The sequence below is a fragment of the Phyllobates terribilis genome, unplaced genomic scaffold, assembly GCF_046119375.1.
Source record: "Phyllobates terribilis strain yellow unplaced genomic scaffold, ASM4611937v1 Scaffold_11__3_contigs__length_659146591, whole genome shotgun sequence".
In the NCBI taxonomy this organism is placed as follows: Eukaryota; Metazoa; Chordata; class Amphibia; order Anura; family Dendrobatidae; genus Phyllobates; species Phyllobates terribilis.
In genome coordinates this window covers 416157135-416175696 of record NW_027362771.1, presented here as the reverse complement: position 1 = coordinate 416175696, position 18562 = coordinate 416157135, and the positions used below count along the sequence as shown (strand labels likewise).

The 18562-nt window shown below is 41.2% G+C and overlaps 1 protein-coding gene across 3 annotated transcripts in view; it reads right to left on the bottom strand.

Moving 5' to 3' along the window:
• The window catches only part of PDE8A (phosphodiesterase 8A), a 364761-nt gene that overhangs the window by 166349 nt on the left and 179850 nt on the right, over positions 1 to 18562 (bottom strand). The gene's annotated exons all lie outside the window — the stretch shown is intronic.

Here is an 18562-nt window from a genome sequence, read left to right as displayed (position 1 = left end):
GTTCTACTGTGGAGGCAGTTCTGAACTGGCTCAATGCAAACATTGCCAAAGTATTACACGTGCATTTTCATTTTGTGTTCACGAAAAAAATAACGTATCCATGTATCATGGTTTCCCCAAGAGTCTCCTTACAACTAGTCGATCTATTTCACAGACCTGGGCGAGTACTGCCCACAAGATGAACCAGAGTAGGCCATGTCCCCATCTTTTTATACAACAAAATGCAGTCAATATACTAACAGCACAAAGGTTATAAATGACACACATTTTAAAAAACATCATCTTGCGTTCACATTATACCTATAATATAAGGTACCATTCTTCAATAGTCCACCGGTATTAGATGGAGATTGGAAGCCTTGATAAAGCATCTGAGGATGCGAAACAGCCAAAGGCAGCGTGCTACACTGTGCTCTCCTTGGATTTGTGATGTTCCTTTGGAATGAAAAGCGATCTGCCATAATAAAGCGAGTGCCGTGCAATTATCTCTACTGCTGGACAGTATTAGGTGTTGTACAACCACCTCTCTCTGCCTGCAGTACCAATCTTTCTCATACTCCAATATGGTCACAGATTCAACCCAGGGTCATGGGACTATGGAATCTGTCTCTATGGATGCCTAGTCATCTACTTTTGTTGGAAACTCCAAAAACCTTAAATTCCTTATCGTCCCAAAGGCAGCACAAACAAAGGGTTAATATTAAGGTCCTCTCGAAAATAATTAGAGTAAATTAATCAACTATTTAAAACAGACGGACCCCATCACAACTTGGGATTTAACCCTAGTGATTGATTCCCCTATGGACGCCCCACCTCTGAGCCTCTCTCTGAGGCAAGCCTAAAATTCTTGTGATGGAAGAACATTTTTCTATTTATTTTTTCCTTTCCAAAGTGGCTTCTGAAAGAAATGTCAATCATGATATTCATCTTCCTACTTTCTATCCGGATCCTAAAAACCCTGAAGAACAAAGATTGCATCTTTTTTTATGTCAAGAGGACAGGTTCTATATACCTGGACAGGTCAAGAAATGTCCCACTGAGGACACGTGGTTTCTCCAATACCAGGGCAAGAAGGAAGGATCTACGGCTAGTAAATCGACACTAGCCCGTTGGATAAAAGGGTGGTGAATCTTCACCACACTGCCTGCTAGGCTACCGCATTACCAAACCAGGGCTGCCATTGCAGCTACTGACAAATCCCCTGTATAATAACCCATAATATACACTGTTTAGAGTTCTTCTAAAGCCTGCACAGCGGCACATAAAGCCCTACAGTTCCATACTCAATGTGGATCCTTTATATGAACGTGATCAAGTACGGAGAAGTACCATAGACTGATGTTGTAGACTAGAAGTATAATAGTGGTGCATGATATTATAAGGCTAGGTTCACACGTGTACTTCTTGTGGATTTATTCATCTAAAATCTATATACATTTTCCACACTTATTCATGCATTTTTGTGTGCTTTTTTTTTTTTTGCAAAACTGACCAAAAAAAAAAAAAAAAACACCACACACACAACATAATTCCAAGCCAGCAGATTAATCTTGGGGTCCCCGTTGAAATGAATGGGTGATTTTCACACCAAAATGGTGCTTTTCCGCAACAAAAATGGACATGCGGCATTTTAGAGAAAAAAAAAATAATTAAAAATAACCCTCAACATATGGATGAAATTAGGTTAAAACCATCCTTTTTTGCTGTTCCTGTAAATCTGACCCAAATATGCAAAGTGTGAACCCTTCCTAAGGTCACATTTGCCTTTATGCCCAAAAAAAAAAAAAAAAAAAAATTAAAACTGCATTTTTGTTCTTTTAATGATGTCCAATAGAGAAATCCCTCCTACGGGAAACAAAAAGGTGATCCACTCTGTACCGCTCTTCTGGACCTGTCCTTGTACTAAAATTTGATCTCAATGACCACTATGTATTACTGCATTTTCTCTGCAGGTGAAACCCCTGCTGGCTGCACTAGTGCTATGAGGGGGTTTACATTTAACCCTATATTGCACACTGACCACAACATCAGTTCTACATTTTATGCAGTGTAAACAAAAAGCAACACAGATTTTTTTTTTTATGCTGCCATTTTGGGAAAATGAAGGAGAATTGTAAATGTGTAACAACATTTATATAACTACACAGACTTTACTCCAGAGGCAGACATTTTTAAATCTGACTTGCAAAGTGCGCAATAAAAGGTGAAAAGGAGTGGTCTCTAATTAGACAAACTCTTTACTTAACCTAAATAAATGAAAAGATTCAAAATATCAATAAACAGGAATAACTTTAAGGCTAGGTTCACACGTTGCATTTTTGCGGTTTTCTTTCCTGCAGGAAAACCTGCTCTCTTGCCAGAAAAGAAGCAGCGTCAAAAACGCAGGTTTTAGTGCATTCAGCTTTGCTTTCACCGCAGAAGCATGAACATAGGTCACCAATGCAAGACATATGTGAAACCATATTAACCAAATTACAATTGTAACAGTGGGGGGGGGTTTGAGTTGAATTGTTCAGGAATAGTTTACCTAAGACATTGGCAGTGCATTGAGTTTGTAGGACATTATTTACTTTCACACTTTGAACAATGCCTGAGCAACTCAATGGAAGACCAATCTCACACCTAGCTCAGCCAATTTTTACTTTGTACACATCACTAATTTAATTAAACTGTACTAATTCTAACTGCCATCTCAGGTGACCAAGACAAGATGGTTTAAACTTGGGAAAAATCACAATAAATGGGTTCCACATACTGCTGCACTTTTTTTTTTTCACTAAAAACGCAGCACAACCTGGTACCTGTGTTTTTCGCAGCAATTTTGCACTACCCATTGCTTTCAATGGATGAAAAACACTGAAAGAAGGGACATGCTGAATTTTGCAAAAACGCAGCTCTGTGACAAAAAACAGTCAGCAAGGAAAAAAAAAAAAATCAAGGTGTGTGCGTGAGATTTCTGAAATCACAAACTTTGCTGGTACTGTAAAACACAGCTGAAAATTTGTTTAAAAGAACGCATAAAAACACGCACAACAAACGCCACGTTTGAACATAACTTTAGGGTATGTGAACACTGAGTATTTTGTGTGCAGAAATTTCTGAATCGCTTGGCAGGAAAACGCAGCCTCATGCCCACACTGAGTATTTTGCATTTGCAGATTTGGTGCAGAAAATAATCTGCAACATGTCAATTCTCTGTGCGTTTTGCCTGCATTTTTTCACCCATTGAATGCACTGAAAAAAAAGCAGGCACAAGCGCAACATTTTTTGAGGCTGCGTTTTCCTGCCAAGAGATGCTGAAATGCTGCAGAAATTTCTGCACACAAAATACTCAATGTGTGCGCATACCCTAAAAAGGACTCTGTCAGCACAGTAAGACTTCAAAACAGGTTTAGGCGCTCGGTGCACCAATTTTATTTTTTGCCTAAAATATAAAAGGAAATGTGTCATCTTTAACTTTAGACCTTTTAGAGATCATTTCAGCTTCAACTTGCTTAACTGTTCACAATAACAGTAATTTTGACCAGTGGTGCCCAAATGGAATGGTTCATAAGAAGAGGTTGCACTTAGTAGAGGTTCAGATAGGGGGGTGTGGGGGGTCACAGTTTTTACACCGATTTATGTATTTTTGTGCAGAGAATCTGGCCTCTCACCAACTTTTCTATGTATCTGCTTATTAACCTGCAGCCAACTAATGTATCCTGCCCTGCGAGCACAAGGCTACTGTAATGTTTAGCATACACATCTGAAGAAATGAACAGGAACGCATACTAGGGTGTGGGTACAATCTGATTACATTACAAACACAATGTAATTACTGGTTACACAATTATAATTAAGCAAAGGATTGATTATCAGAGCAGCGCCATCACTGAACAGGCCGTCATCAGAAGCCGACCTCGGGTTTGTCGGCTCCATCAGAAGCTGTTCTACATTATACAGCAATTCCTTTCAGATGTTGGAAACAGGAAGCGGTAACCGCTGTAGGGCTAAATTCACACAGAGTTTGGTGTTTACACATACAATAGCATAAAATGGTTGAAGATAAACAGATTGCATCATATACCAGCTAACTGCGTCCTTCTGGCATTTATTTGGCACATCACCGTATAAAAGTGACAAAATTTTTCAAGCACATATGCAGATAGGCGACAATGGACTTGCTGTGAATTTACCCAAATTTCAATAGGTAAAAAACTAAAATTTGGTCTATATTTTCACCGATTTAGTACATACATCGCAGTGAGCCCTAAGAGCTGGGAAAAAATGTTTAGTGCAGTTGTCCGGATAAATAAGATATGGAGCAATAAAAATGCAGAGTAATGGGCTAGAAGTAGAAAGAAAAGTCTTAGGCTATGTTCACACGTTGCTTTTTTGCTGCTTTTTTTCTGCAGCCAAAACCTGATCTCTTGGCAGCAAAAAGGATGCAGACTTGCCTCAAGACAAATGTAAAACCATTAAAAAAAATAAAATAAAATTTGAAAAAAAAAAAAGGGCAAATTGATCAAATTTAGTGGAAAAAGTTATTTCAGAAAAAATAGTGACTATTCTGAACAAAAAAGTTCGTGAGTTCAAGAAAAAAAATACACAATTAGAAATGAAAAAACAGCAGGGGGACTTGAGTTGGTCCAGAATAGTTTACCTAAGACATTGGCAGTGGATTTTGTAAGGTGGACATGGTTTACTTTCACACATTGAGTTGGTCAGATATTGTTCAGGCAATGGTTAGTTTTGCACATTGGCCATTGAGTTGCTCAGGCCTTGTTTACTTTAACACATAGTATAGTTTAATTAAACTATACTAATATATCTGCATTCTCAGGTGAGGAGACCATGACATTATTGGTTTAAACTTGAGACAATCACAAAAATAAATGGGTTTCACATCCTGCTGTATCTGCTTTTTTCACAAAAAAAAAAAAAATCTGCAAAAACTGATGGCAATGTTTTAAACTTTTGCTGGTTCTGTAAAAAACAGCTTTTAATGTGCATAAAAAAGCAACAACAAAAAAAAAAACAATGTGTGAACATAGCCTTACAATAAGGGAAGGGGCAGACAAGCATTTTTTCAGTCTGAGTGCGATCCAACAAGACATTGGATCTCATTCGGACCAATGTTAGTCTATGGGGCCTTGAACATGTCCGATTTTTGTCCTTCGGCAGAGCTATGGGGGGGGGGGGGGGCAATGCTTGAGTTTGATCCAATAAACGAATTGCACTCGGCCATGAAAGTTTATACGTCTGGGAAAAAAAAAAAAAGAAAAAAAATCGGACTGCACTTAGACTACATCTGGGAGAATGGAGAAGATGGAGAATTTTTTTCTCAAATTGAGAAACTCTGATCGGCATAATTGATCCAATTCTCTCGGATGAGAGAGTATATGTTCGTCTGACATATGGTTGGATTCAGCATTACGGCCGTTTATACAAGCAGGCTACCACAATATATTTTAGTGGTATTTAACATCTCATGTACAGTGGGCTACACTGGAAAGCTTTTCATGGATGACATTGTTAGGATCATAAAAATTAAACCTGAATCAAACTTTACGGCCTCCATTGCTTTTATGTGAAGACAGAAGTCATTTCTTTGGCATACAAGATCACGATCATTACCAGGGCTGTGGAGTTGGAGTTGTGAAGTCGGAGTCAGTATAAAATGGACCGACTCCTAAAACATATAATAAATTGGGTACAGTAGTTCAATGCAGTTTCTGGGGAATATTTTTTCATAAGAATTTGGGAAAATTATGAAATGTCCTATAAATGTCTGTCCTATTCCTGATCTAAGGGTCTAGACCAGGGGTCCTCAAACTACGACCCACGGGCCACATGCGGCCAGCGGAGGATTTTTATCCGGCCCGCCGGGCTGTGGGCGGAGGAAAGTGGTGTCAGCGCCCGCTCCCTCCCGCTCGCTCAGGGCCCCGGCAGCCGGATACTTACCTCTCCCCGTGCCTCCGCAGATCCGCTGTCTTCCTGCTGTGTGCTCCCTGTGACGTATCAGGTCAGAGGGTGCGGTGATGTCTTTCCACCGCGCCCTCCCCTGAGCCGTCACAGCCAGCGAAGAGCGGGAAGACACCGGAGTCCGGAGCAGAGCAGCGGCAGCAGGTGAAGTGACGGGAGTATTTTTTTTTTTTAATGTATGGAGGCATGGGCCATAATATTAGGGGTGACATCCTGCATGGGGCATTATATGGGGGACTGACATGCTGCATTATAAAGAGAGGGGGGTGATATCCTATCCTGCATGGTGCATTATAACGACAGGGGAGTGATATCCTGCATGGGGCATTATATGGGGGGGGGGGGGGACGGACGGACATCCTGAATGGGGCATTATATGGGGCGGGGGTGACATCATGCATGGGGCATTATAAAGACAGGGGAGTGATATCTTGCATGGGGCATTATATGGGGGGGGGGGGGGGGGGGGGGCGACGACATCCTGAATGGGGAATTATAAAGACAGGGGAGTGATATCTTGCATGGGGCATTATATGGTGGGAGAAAGGGACATCCTGCATGGGTCACTATATGGGGGGGGAGACAGCCTGCATACATAGGGCATTTTAAGGGGGAAACAGCCTGCCTATTGAGGACCTATGCTGCCTAATGGGGACATTTACCTCCCCATTGAGGACCTTTGCTGCCTATTGGGGACCTGTGCTACCTATTGGGGACATTTACCTGCCTATTGGGGACCTATGCTGCCTACTGAAATACCGGTTGATTTAACTTTACTTGTTCTTCATTTTAAATATGGTATTTGTTCCTGTATTGTTTTTTTTTTACTGCAAAATAAGATATGTGCAGTGTGCATAGTAATTTGTTCATAGTTTTTTTTTTTCCATTATATTCCGGCCCTCCAATGGTCTGAGGGACAGTGAACTGGCCCCCTGTTTAAAAAGTTTGAGGACCCCTGGTCTAGACTTTTAGCTGAGATTAATCTGTGCTACAGTAAATGTATCACAAACATGAGCTATGTATGAGGGAGTCGGAGTCGTGGAGTTGGAGTCGATGGCATGGAAATTGAGGAGTCGGAGGTTTGGCTTACATACTCCACAGCCCTGGTCATTACTTTAGTTATGATATCATACCATAGTTCCTTATGACAATATAGCATAAAAGAGCTGGTCCCAGCTATAGAACAAATTCGATAGTTGGGAGATGCATTCAGAGCTAGTAATGTGAGGAGGACAGAGGTCCAGGCTCCTTGTAGGATTACAAGTAACTCCGGTACGGGGACCTGCTGGGTTTGTGTAGGCATTTTTTTTATATAGTGTTTGACGAGAGGCTTTTCCCTGCTTATTTTCAGGACAGATTTTGGCTTCCTTTGAAGATGTTGGTTATTGAGCCACAAAATGGTCCACATGACTTGGAAGCCTTTGTGAAGGTTTTTACATGCCTCGGGGTGGGTGGGGATGGTGTGGGTAAAGTAGTTATCCGTTACTAATGCTGAATGAGCTGTGATCCTGCTTTGAAGAAAGAAATTGACCAACACGCTCTTTCCCCGTCTTACTTTTGCCCAGGTCAAATATAATGTTTAGCTCTATGGGGTTACCCAACTTATCAGAATTTATTTAAATACAAACAGTGTCACAAAAAAAATAGGAAAAAAGAACCACCATTCACCTATTCTTTACCCCAACAATCCAGTGCGGACCCTCCTGTGCCATTTTCTCGGTTTACATGTGGCCAACACATGACTGCTGCAGCCACCGATTAGCTGCATCAGTCACACTCCAGCTTGTAAACAGACAATGAGCACCAGACAGTCAGCTCTGGATTGTTGAGGGAAAATAGGAAAGTAGTGCTTCTTTTGTTTTGTTTAAAGTTGTCACTACTTTTAAAACTTTTCTTTGCATCCATTTTGCATTTTCTGCTTCAAAACACTGGTGAAAAACACAGATCAAACCTGCAAAGCATCACTGGTGCCGCAGAAGACCATGTTCAACGTGGCTGTACACTGCAACAGCAAAGCGAATTTTCCTAGGTCTACTGCGACCCATAGAAAATACAAGAAATTCATTTATTTTCTCCTTTTCTTTTACCCAGTTTTGTTTTATGTTACTATTAAAACTGTGAAATGTAAGAAGCCTTTTTAAATGTGTCTGTAGCATAGACATGTCTCCATCTCCTCCTCCTTACTGTCCTGTGTGTGGCAGTACGACAACTGCATGCAGCAGAAGACCGCGCCCCACCAGGTGCAGCAGAAGTCCCCCCAAGGTACAGCAGAAGTCGTTCCCTCCCCCCCTTCCGAGGTGCTCTGAAAGCAGCACAATGTGGGGATAGATGTAGCCAGTCTTAAAATGACAATGATATCACGAGGCATAAAGAGACCCCTGCGCAAAATAATGTAATTCAGCAACTATACAAATTAAATTGCTTTGTTGTGCCAAGTTACCGTTCAGCTTAGTGATAGTGTGAGACAGCCCTTTACCCATGTAGCTCGTAGAGGCGGCAGCAGTCGGCCACCAGCCGCCGATGGAACAGATCGGCAGACAATTAACCATTTTGGTCTCTGCAGGATTTCTACAAGACTTTCAGGATCATGCAAATAATGCTGCAGAATAATAACCAGCGATGACTAGACTTCTTGTTTACTTAAAAATAATTGTGGATTTAGAGGGGGGGGGGGGTGCACAACTTTTTTTGGCGCAAGATCCACATTGGCATATGAACCAACCAGAGGGCTGCACTAAAACTAAATGGTATTACCTTCTGTGACATTTACTACATATCGAAAGTATGTACCATAAGGGTATGTGCCCACTATCAGGATTTGCTGCGGGTCGGACGCTGCGTGCTTATGCAGCGTCGAACCCGCAGCAGCGGGCAGATGTTACAGCATAGTGGATGGGATTTCTAGAAATCCCATGTCCACTATGCGTTTCTGTGCACCTGCGGAAACTGACATGCAGAGAGTCTTTCAGGACCGCAGCATGTCCATTTCTCTTGTGGGTACACTAATGGATTTTTCCCCATAGACTTGCATCAATGAGGAAAGTCCGCATGTGAAAAAAAACAAAAAAAATCGCGGCCCGCTCATTTGCATAATGAGGGCAGACGTGGTGCGGCTATTCTGCAGTGTCAGGGCAGAAGGCGGCTACGGATCGTGGGCACATATTCCAATTGCACTTACAGGACTATTACCTCCGCCAATCAGCACACTAAGGCTAAGTTCACAAGTTGCGTTTTTTCCCGCAGGCAAAACCTGCTCTCTTGGCAATAAAGAAGCAACGCCAACAAGCAGGTTCTGCTGAGGTTTTTTTTGCGCCTTTTTTTTTTTTTTTTTTTTTTACTGCAGGTCTGTCCGTGCCTCTTGTGCATGCTGATAAAGTTTAGCACAGAAAAAAAATAACCTAATTCAACTTCATCAGGTTTTGGCACCAAAGACTGAGCAAAAAAACCTCAGGTATGTAGGTTTTGCTGCGTTTGTGCACTACCCATTGCTTTCAATGGTTGAAAAGAAGTGAAAAAAACGCAACATGTGAACATAGCCTAAGGCTTTGTGCCCACAATAATTTTTTAAATCTGCGTACTTTGGCGACATCAAAAACACCATCCAGTTACCAAAGTGGATGGCATTTATAGAGATCTCATACACTGCTTTTTTTTTTACACTACACAGCATAAACCGGCCCGTGGTGCAAGCTTCATATCTGTTTGACATATAGCTAACCTGTCAGTCAAGTATTTTCTCTTTTTGCCCATATGGTTGAAGGCCGCATAGAATGACATTGAGGGCCCCAGGTGGCCCCCGGGCTGCAGGTTGTGTATCCCTGATTTAGAGTTTGTTTAAATGCCTATTACACCCTTGCCCTTAAAATCTCTAGTTTAGCTCCATAGAAGGATTATTCCATTTCATACAAATCTATCGGACAATATGAACCTAAAATTTGTAGCAGCGAGCTCTTAATGTAATTTGATTTGTTTTGGCACAAAAAAAGTCAGTGAGCTCTTTAGCTATTCAAGTGCTCAGTGTGGTGCAAGACTAATGCCCAATGCAGAGCTATAACGTACGCTGCAGTCACCCTTAATGCAATAAGTGGGTTGTGGAGGTATATTTATGTGAGACTATTTTTCCCTAGAATAACCAAGCTTTTTTTTGCAACAGAATTCCCCCATCTTTTTACTTTTCTGCGCACTTTTAAATGTTGATCTTTTAAGATCTGGGGACATATTCCTTACAGTTGTGAGGCCTAATGAACGATGGTTCTATTAACACCGCGCGCCTTCTTAACACCCGTATAAAATCATTGTACTTGTCTCGCTGTGTAGACACATCTGCCATTGTATGGTGCAAGATCCCATTCTATCCACATGCATCTGCAGAAAATAAACATCCTGTTTTAAAGTTAGCACCTTACATTATTTTGCATCCCATTAAAATCCTATATAGGATATTGGGACACCATCTTTGTAACTTTAAGAACACAATTGTAGAACAGCAGCGCTTTAGTACTTTATTCCAACAGGCTCCAGAAATTCAGCAATATTCCTTGAGATCTCGCTTAAGTTTAGGAAGGCCACATTCAGGTGTCACTGAAATAAGAGTAACCTAGTAAATGACATTATTTCCAGCAGCTCTTCCAAGAGGACATTTTCCATAAACATGAAATCTTAAAAACATTCCACAGGAATAAAACCAAAGTATTTCCAGTTCAGAGAATCTTAAATGGTCTGAATTGTTCAGATAAATTGGTCTCATTTGACAGAGCCAAATAAACAGATTTGTCTATCACTTTATTTAAAAATTATATTGTCTTAACCCCCACCAAAAAAAAAAAAAAAAATGACTAAAGTGATGACCACTAACTAGGTGCCCTCTTGATTTAATGTGCTCTCCACTGCCTGTTGTCAAGTGTAATCTGTCTCCAGTAGCAGAGATGCCAGCAGATTATCGGAAGAAGCAAAATTGTGAGCGCGGATCTCCTGTCACCATGCATGCAGCTATGACAGACAGGTGGGCCTTTAGCCCAGTATAGGCAAGATATTGGACAGTTCATGCTGGTAGTGAGGGAATGGGATTTCAGCCCCTATGGTGCTGGAAAAATGCTTATAAAAAGAAATCGCCCACCGAGAGACTGGATGGCATATTACAGATAAATTGGGACAGTTTCTGGAAATATTAAGACTGTTTGCCAAAAGCAATTTTAAATGGAAGCTGTTATATCCCCAAACACTATTAACCTGCAGGGTAACTCTGCAGGTAAATAGCGCTAGTGGGGCCGTGGCCTATCAGTATTCGGTCAGTATTTTTTCTCAGGAGTGGGAGTCAAATCCAAGTGAGGAAAAATCAGAGAAAAGGTATAATAGAAACAAGTCACCAATTCTACATTTATCACCCACTCCTGAGTAAAAATACTGACCAAATACTGATAGCGGGGCTGTGGCCTTAGAAAGGTGTCTGGTCGCCTTATCGAAAACACGGCTACAGGGAGAAATGTAACTTTATCCCTCCCAGAGCTGCTTAGAGGCTATGACAAAGCCGGCGGCTCCTGGGAGAAAAATGTAATTTTCTCCCAGTAGCCAGTCTTACAGTAAGACAATCAAAGAGCACTGTAACATTTTTAACCCTATATCTGAAGGTTAATAGCATTTGGGGACATGCCATGTTACCTTTAACTAGTGGTATATAAGATGCAAACTTGGAGAAGTGGATATAAAACTGTGCTGCAAGAGATCAACGTACGAGGAGAGACCGAAATGGTGTAGATGCTGTTTGTCAACGCATTTTGAGGTGTTCATACCTCTTCATCAGGACAAACCACAATGATAGTGCCAGTGTGGAAGAGGAGGCCAGACCATTCTTTTCTATAGGTCTTGTGTGAAAGAACAGGAATGCTTTAAGTTAATCATTAAATATGTCATGAAATTGCATGGTCTACTAAATTCTGGCAGAAGCAGGAACATATCACCATCTCACCTGACACCAATATATATTTACACATGGTCAGCTACCAAAAATACAATTAACCTTCTAAAAGTTTCTAAGGAAAGCTTGCCCTGCTACATCTCCAGATTGATTACCATCAAAATTGCAATAACAATATATTTGATAAATGCTGTTAGAGATAAGAATAATTATTCTTATTTATAAATATTATTTATAATTTATAAATAAGAACAATGCAAAAACAAATTGTATTTAGTAAAACTAGATTTTGGTGTGCAAAAGTTGCAAAACCTATATAAATGTGCTATCACTAAGAATAAAGTTGTCTAAGGCTAAGTGCCCACGATGCAGAAATGCTGCATATTTTTTACGCTTCTCCCTGGCAGGAAAAATGCATGCAGATTTTACACGCGTTTTTCCCGCCAGGTAGAAGCGTTTGTCAAGCGTTCTTCACTTGCATTTCCACATGCGGATTATCAAGCGCTTTTCCAAGCAATTTTAGCATCACTTAGAAAAGTGCTTGACAACTTGGTCACACTATATAAATCTATGCACCCGGCATGGATTTATATAGTGTGACCAAGTAATAGTTAAAATAAAAAGGATAAGAATGGTGAAAAATAAAAATAAAGATTATACTTGCCTTCCGATGGCCCCCGTTCTCCTCTGCTTTGTCCGGTCTCCCCGGTGTCTTGCGGTGGTGTGAAGGACCTGCGATGACGTCATTGAGTCATGTGACAGCCGTCAGAGGTCGCATGACTCAATGACGTCATGTCAGGTCCTCACACCACCGCGAGCCGCCCAACACACTGCACGCATCGCTGAGGAGGCCGGGGGCCATCAGAAGGCAAGTATAATCTTTATTTTTTATTGAAATAATTTTTTTTTTTTTTTTTACAGATTCTATGGTACCCGGGCCCGGAGGAGAGTCTCCTCTTCTCCAGACTCGGGTACCATCCGCACATTGAATCGCTTCATATCTGCATGTGCACATGTAGTGATGCGGATATGAAGTGTTTCAATGCAAGTCAATGGCGACAATTACGCTGCGTGTCCGCAAAATTAATGGACATGCTGCGGATTTTCTCCGCAATGATAATCTGCAGCAGAAATTTTCGCAGCATGTGCACAGCACATGCAGATTATCATTGGGGACCATGGGGCACGTATTACCAAGCGGTTTTTAAGCATTTTCGCTGCGGAAATTCCGCGGCAAAAAACGCTTGAAAAATGCATAGTGGGCACGCAGCCTTAAAGTTTCACCACAATTCATGCATGGCTGTGTTTTTTGTTCATTCTGCCACACAAAAATTGTAAAGAAAAAAAAAAAGAAAAAGTAGTAACTAACAAAAATGTCATGTAGTACAAAATTGCACCGATAAAGGTGTCAGCTCATCCTGAAAAAAAACTATACAGATATAGCTCTGCCAGCGGAACAATAAAGGTATAGCTCTTAAAATATGGCAAAAAGATGTTTGTTTTTTTTGTTTTGTTTTGTTTTTTTTTAAGCTGTTTTAGCATGCAAATATAATGAGAAAAAATAAAATAAAAATGCAAGAATTCAGGAAATTATTTAACTTGTTCATTTGGAGCTAGAAAATTTGTAATAAAAAGTGACCCAAAAATGTTATGTATCCCAAAATGTTGCTAATAAAACCTCCAACTCATCCGGAAAAAAAGAAGCCCTCACATAGCTCTGTTGGCAGAAAATCAAAATTTTACAAATTTTCGAGCGCCTAATGAACACATTAAATAATTTCCTGAATTCCTGCTTTATTTCATTTTATTTTTTCCCGTTACTTTTGCATGCTAAAACAGTTTAAAAAAAAAAAAAAAAAACATTTTTCGGCATATTTTGAGAGCTATAGCTGTACAAAGGCATTTTTTTTTTTTAGCAGGATGAGCTGATGCCTTTATCGGTGCAATTTTGTACTACATGACATTTTTGTTAGTTACTAATTGTCGCCATTGACTTGCATTGAAACGCATATTATCTGTGTCAGTACATTTGCGCACACGGATAATATGCATTACTATGTGCGGATGGTGCCCGGGTTTGGAGAAGAGGAGACTCTCCTCCAGATCTGGGTACCATAGAACCTGTTTAAAAAAAAAAAAAAATGGGACGGGGCCCATCGGAAGGCAAGTATAATCTTTATTTTTTACCATTTTTATTCTTTTTTTAACTATTACTTGGTCACACTATATAAATCCAAGCGGTTGCATGGATTTATATAGTGTGACCAAGTTGTCATGCACTTTTCCAAGTGATGCTAAAATCGCTTGGAAAGCGCTTGATAACCCGCATGCAGAAATGCAGGAAAAATGCATGTAAAATCGGCATGCATTTTTCCTGCCAGGGAGAAGCGTAAAAAATATGCAGCATTTCTGCATCATGGGCAATTAGCCTTATAGCTCTGGTCTATCGGACACAGGAATGTCAATTATTGTTTGCTTTTGTTTTTACTGACAAAAGCAAGGGCCAGCATATCAGTACTAGCACAGTTCGGAGCTGCTGCAGCGGGGTGTCAGCGATCATATACAGCCGATACCTGCTGCTGATGGTGCAGACTATTAGCTGGCTTCATTACCACATCATACACGCATTGCACTTTGCGAAAATTCCTTGTCTGCTGTGCTGTGTTAGGAAGGGGTTAACAAGCATCTGCCTTCCATTTATGATATTGTGAGAATAAGTTACGAAAAAAAAAAAACTACCTGCAACAACCAAATACATACAAGAAAATGATGTTAAATATGGACACTGTGGTCAAAATCTGAGATCTAATCCAGTGAGATGGTGAAAATCTGTCTCTTTCACATACGGAAAAAAAATACATAAATTAAAAAAATGGATGTTTGAATTGAGGCATCATCCTACCAAAATAGCTCTGTCATGTCAAGACATGGACCCCAGAAGACTTCTGAAGGTGTCCTGTCATATCTGGCACTGAGGTGTTTAGGTACTGTAGTTGTGAATTGTGACCTTGTGGATACAACAGATACTCATATGGATTAACGTATCGGGGATTTGACTCCAAGGCAACAAATTGATTCTCAAATGATTAGAAAGATGAACTGCCCAGAGCATCACACTGCCTGGCAGCTAGCCTTCTTCCCATAGTGCATCCTCTTCCCACATACACCAGATTTTTCAGACCTGATCACCTGCTTCCATGTCTATTGTCACATGCTTTCACTAGTACACATGGGTCACTTTGGGCACTCTGATCTGAGGCTACTCAAATGCCATTCACAGCAAGCTACGATGTGCTGTGGGTATTTTAACATGTTTCTATTAACATTTTACAGTAGCCTTTCATTAGGATTGATAAAGATGACCTAGTCACTGCTCCATAACCGCAACATACCAGGAATACGCCCCATAACCTGCTGTTTTTGAAATGGAAAGACTTCCTAGTCTAGCCATCATAATTAGACCCCTGTCAGAGTGGCTCAGATCTTTTAGGTCCAGACACACGTAGGGGGATCAGTCCTTAGAGGGCACTGAATGACACTGTGGCTTTAAGAGATCATGCTCCCTTCTGATTATTGCTCTTGGACTAGTCGACCTCTACCCCCCCCACCCTGTTTTGGTGTGTGCTGTGGAAGGGAGAAAAGCCAGGAAGTGAGGGAGAACTCCTGTGTGACGTAACAGACAGGTCGTTTGCCTGTGTCCTGATAAAGAGAGACAATAAGAGGAACTGATGTTCTCTGGACAAAAGATAAAGTCTGGACTATTGCAAGATTACTTTTGGACACAGTCCTGACAACCAAAGAGCTGCTTCGTTCTTCCAGAACAGCTTCCCTGAAGATTGATGACCTGAGGTAATAGGTAGCACAGTGTGTCAGCCATCCCTCATCATTGAGAGAGGAATAAGACTTGCCTGATTTGAAGAGAGAAAGACTAAATCTACAGGAGAAAGAACTCAAGCCCATCTCATCCGGCTCAGCTACATCAGAACCAAGCACCAGCTGTCTGTCTATTCCTGATCTGCACAATTGTGAGTGAAACACCGCTACAGTACTGTGTAGCTCAGGTTTCTCTTTAGTTAGGACACTATCACCGTGGCCCGATTAGCAGAAAAGCCAGATAGTGAATTAGTCGAGTAGTTGAAAACCTGATTTATACAGTTTGTATTGAACTGTTATAGCCATAGCTGGAGCATATTCTGTGACACGCTTCAGCTATTTCTCCTTATATTCAGGTTATTAATATCATCGTTCTAAAACAACTATTATTCTTATAAAGCCTGTGTTTTGTTTCTGCCTTGTCTGCTGTGCCGTACTTGAATCCTGCCTTAGGGTATGTGCACACGATGCAGAAATGAAGCAGAAAATTTCTGCATCTCCCTGGCAGAAAAAACGCATGCAGATTGTGCATGCGTTTTTTCCTGCGGATTCACATGCGTTTCCACATGTGGATTGACAAGCGCTTTCCAGGCGATTTTAGCATCACCTGGAAAGTGCTTGACAACTAGGTCACACTATATAAATCCATGCAAACCGCATGGATTTATATAGTGTGACCCGAGCGAGTGGTAAAAATAAAAAATAAATGTATACTTTACCCTCTGATGGCCCGCGCTGTCCTGCTCAATCCGTTCTCCCTCGCCGGCAACTTTGAATTGAAAGACCTGCCGACGTCAGCGTCACGTGACCCGTCACATGACTGACGTCAGCGCAGGTCCTTCAACTCACTGCAAAGTGCCGGGAGCCAAGCAAGAGCGGTGCGCGGGCCGACAGAAGGTAAATATACATTTTTTTTTTTTTTTTTTTTTTCTTGTTTTTACAGCTTTTTAATGGTACCTGGGTGTGGAGGAAAGTCTCATCTTCTCCACACCCGGGTACCATCCGCACATTAGAACGCGCCAATAGCGCAAGTACAAATGCAGTCTTGCGGAATTGGCGCGTTCTAATGCAAGTCAATGGCGGCGAAAACGCCGCGTTTACGCAAAATTAATTGACATGCTGCGGATTTTTGAGTGCAGCGTTTACGCTGCGGAAAAATCCACATAATGGGCACAGCACATGCTGATTTCAATTGGGGAACATTGCTGCCCTTCTACCATGCGTTTTTAATGCGTTTCCGCTGCGTTTACGCAACTGCAAAAACACTGCGGAAACGCATTAAAAACGCATCGTGTGAACTCAGCCTTACAGTGTTCTTCGGACACCGCTACACACAGACCAACCAGCAGCACTATATGACCGCTGACAGTTAAATACTTATCAGTCGTTTAATAGCCTGTTTACACAGCAGACCACTGTAAACGATGCACACAGAGTGATCTATTTGTAATAGATTGTTCAGTGCAGATAGGCGGCCATAGTTCTCAGCAGCACAAAACCTTTTCACACAGGACAATACGCTGAAGAGAAAGATGATCTTTTGTGCTGCACAAAAGATCATTTTACCAGATGAGCTACCATTTTGTTCATTCTTTGGGTTATCGGCAGTCTGTTTACCTTACTCTTGCTTTTTTGCTTTTAATGCATCAGCTTCAAGAATTGAGAGAGTGGGGAGTTAGCCTGAAGTTTCATACAGTTGTGCACAGGGCTGTGGAGTCGGAGTCATTGTCCATTTTGATGGAGTCGGTATAAAATGGACCAACTCCTAACATATGTAATACATTGGGTACAGTAGTACAATGCAGGATGTGCTGTAAATGTTTTCATAAGAATTTTGGAAAATTATGAAATGTGCAATAAATATCTGTTTTGTTCCTGATGTAAGGATCTCGGCTTTTAGATGAGATGAATCTGTGCTGCACTTTATGTACATGCTCAGTAGTGAGGCAGGGCTGTGGAGTCTGAGTCAGGGAGATTGAGGAGTCGGGGTTTGGCTTACCTGACTCCACAGTCCTGACTGTGCACTATAGAAAAAAGTGCTAAGTTATAAAAGGGTTTATCCTGTTCATTTAAAATTTGTCTTTTTTTTTTTTTTAAATGAAAACATACAACTGTTTTAGAAGAGACTGTCCAGTGAAAACAAGAGATAGGCGACTACTTAGTGATCAACGAGAGTCCAACCGCTGAGTCCCATACTGATCAGCCAAATGGGGAACTTTAATCCCAGCTAGAATGGCGCAGCAGTGCGCATGTCCGAGCACTGCTCCGGTGGATAAGCATGAGCACTGCTGCTCCATTCCCGTTCAGCCAATTAAGGCAGGTCCTAGAAGTCGGTCACCCACGACCAATAAGTAAATCAGCTATTCTGCTGATATGTGATCACTTGCTTTCACCAGACAATCCCTTCAAGGCTCACCTCAAACCCCTTTAAAGGCTAGCCTATAGAAAATTAAATGAGATTTGCACTATAATTTATGGCACTTTCTTTCTCAGCAGTTTTTTGGAACTCCCATTGTAGTAAATGGTTCTGGTCTCACAGTGGGGACCTGCAGCTATTAAACATTTATAACATATACTGTCAATATGCCATTACGTCAGTCATGAGAAAACCCCATTAAACTATTATGCAACTGCACAAAAACTGAGCCGCCATTAAAGGGCTTGTCCATAATAAGAAAAACATAGCTGCTTTCTGCCAAAACAGCTCTGCACCAATCTAAACCTTGTGTGTGGTTGTGCAGCTCCGCACCATTAAGTTCAATGGTGCCAAGTTGCAATACTATACACATCCTGTAGATAATTGGAGGCAGT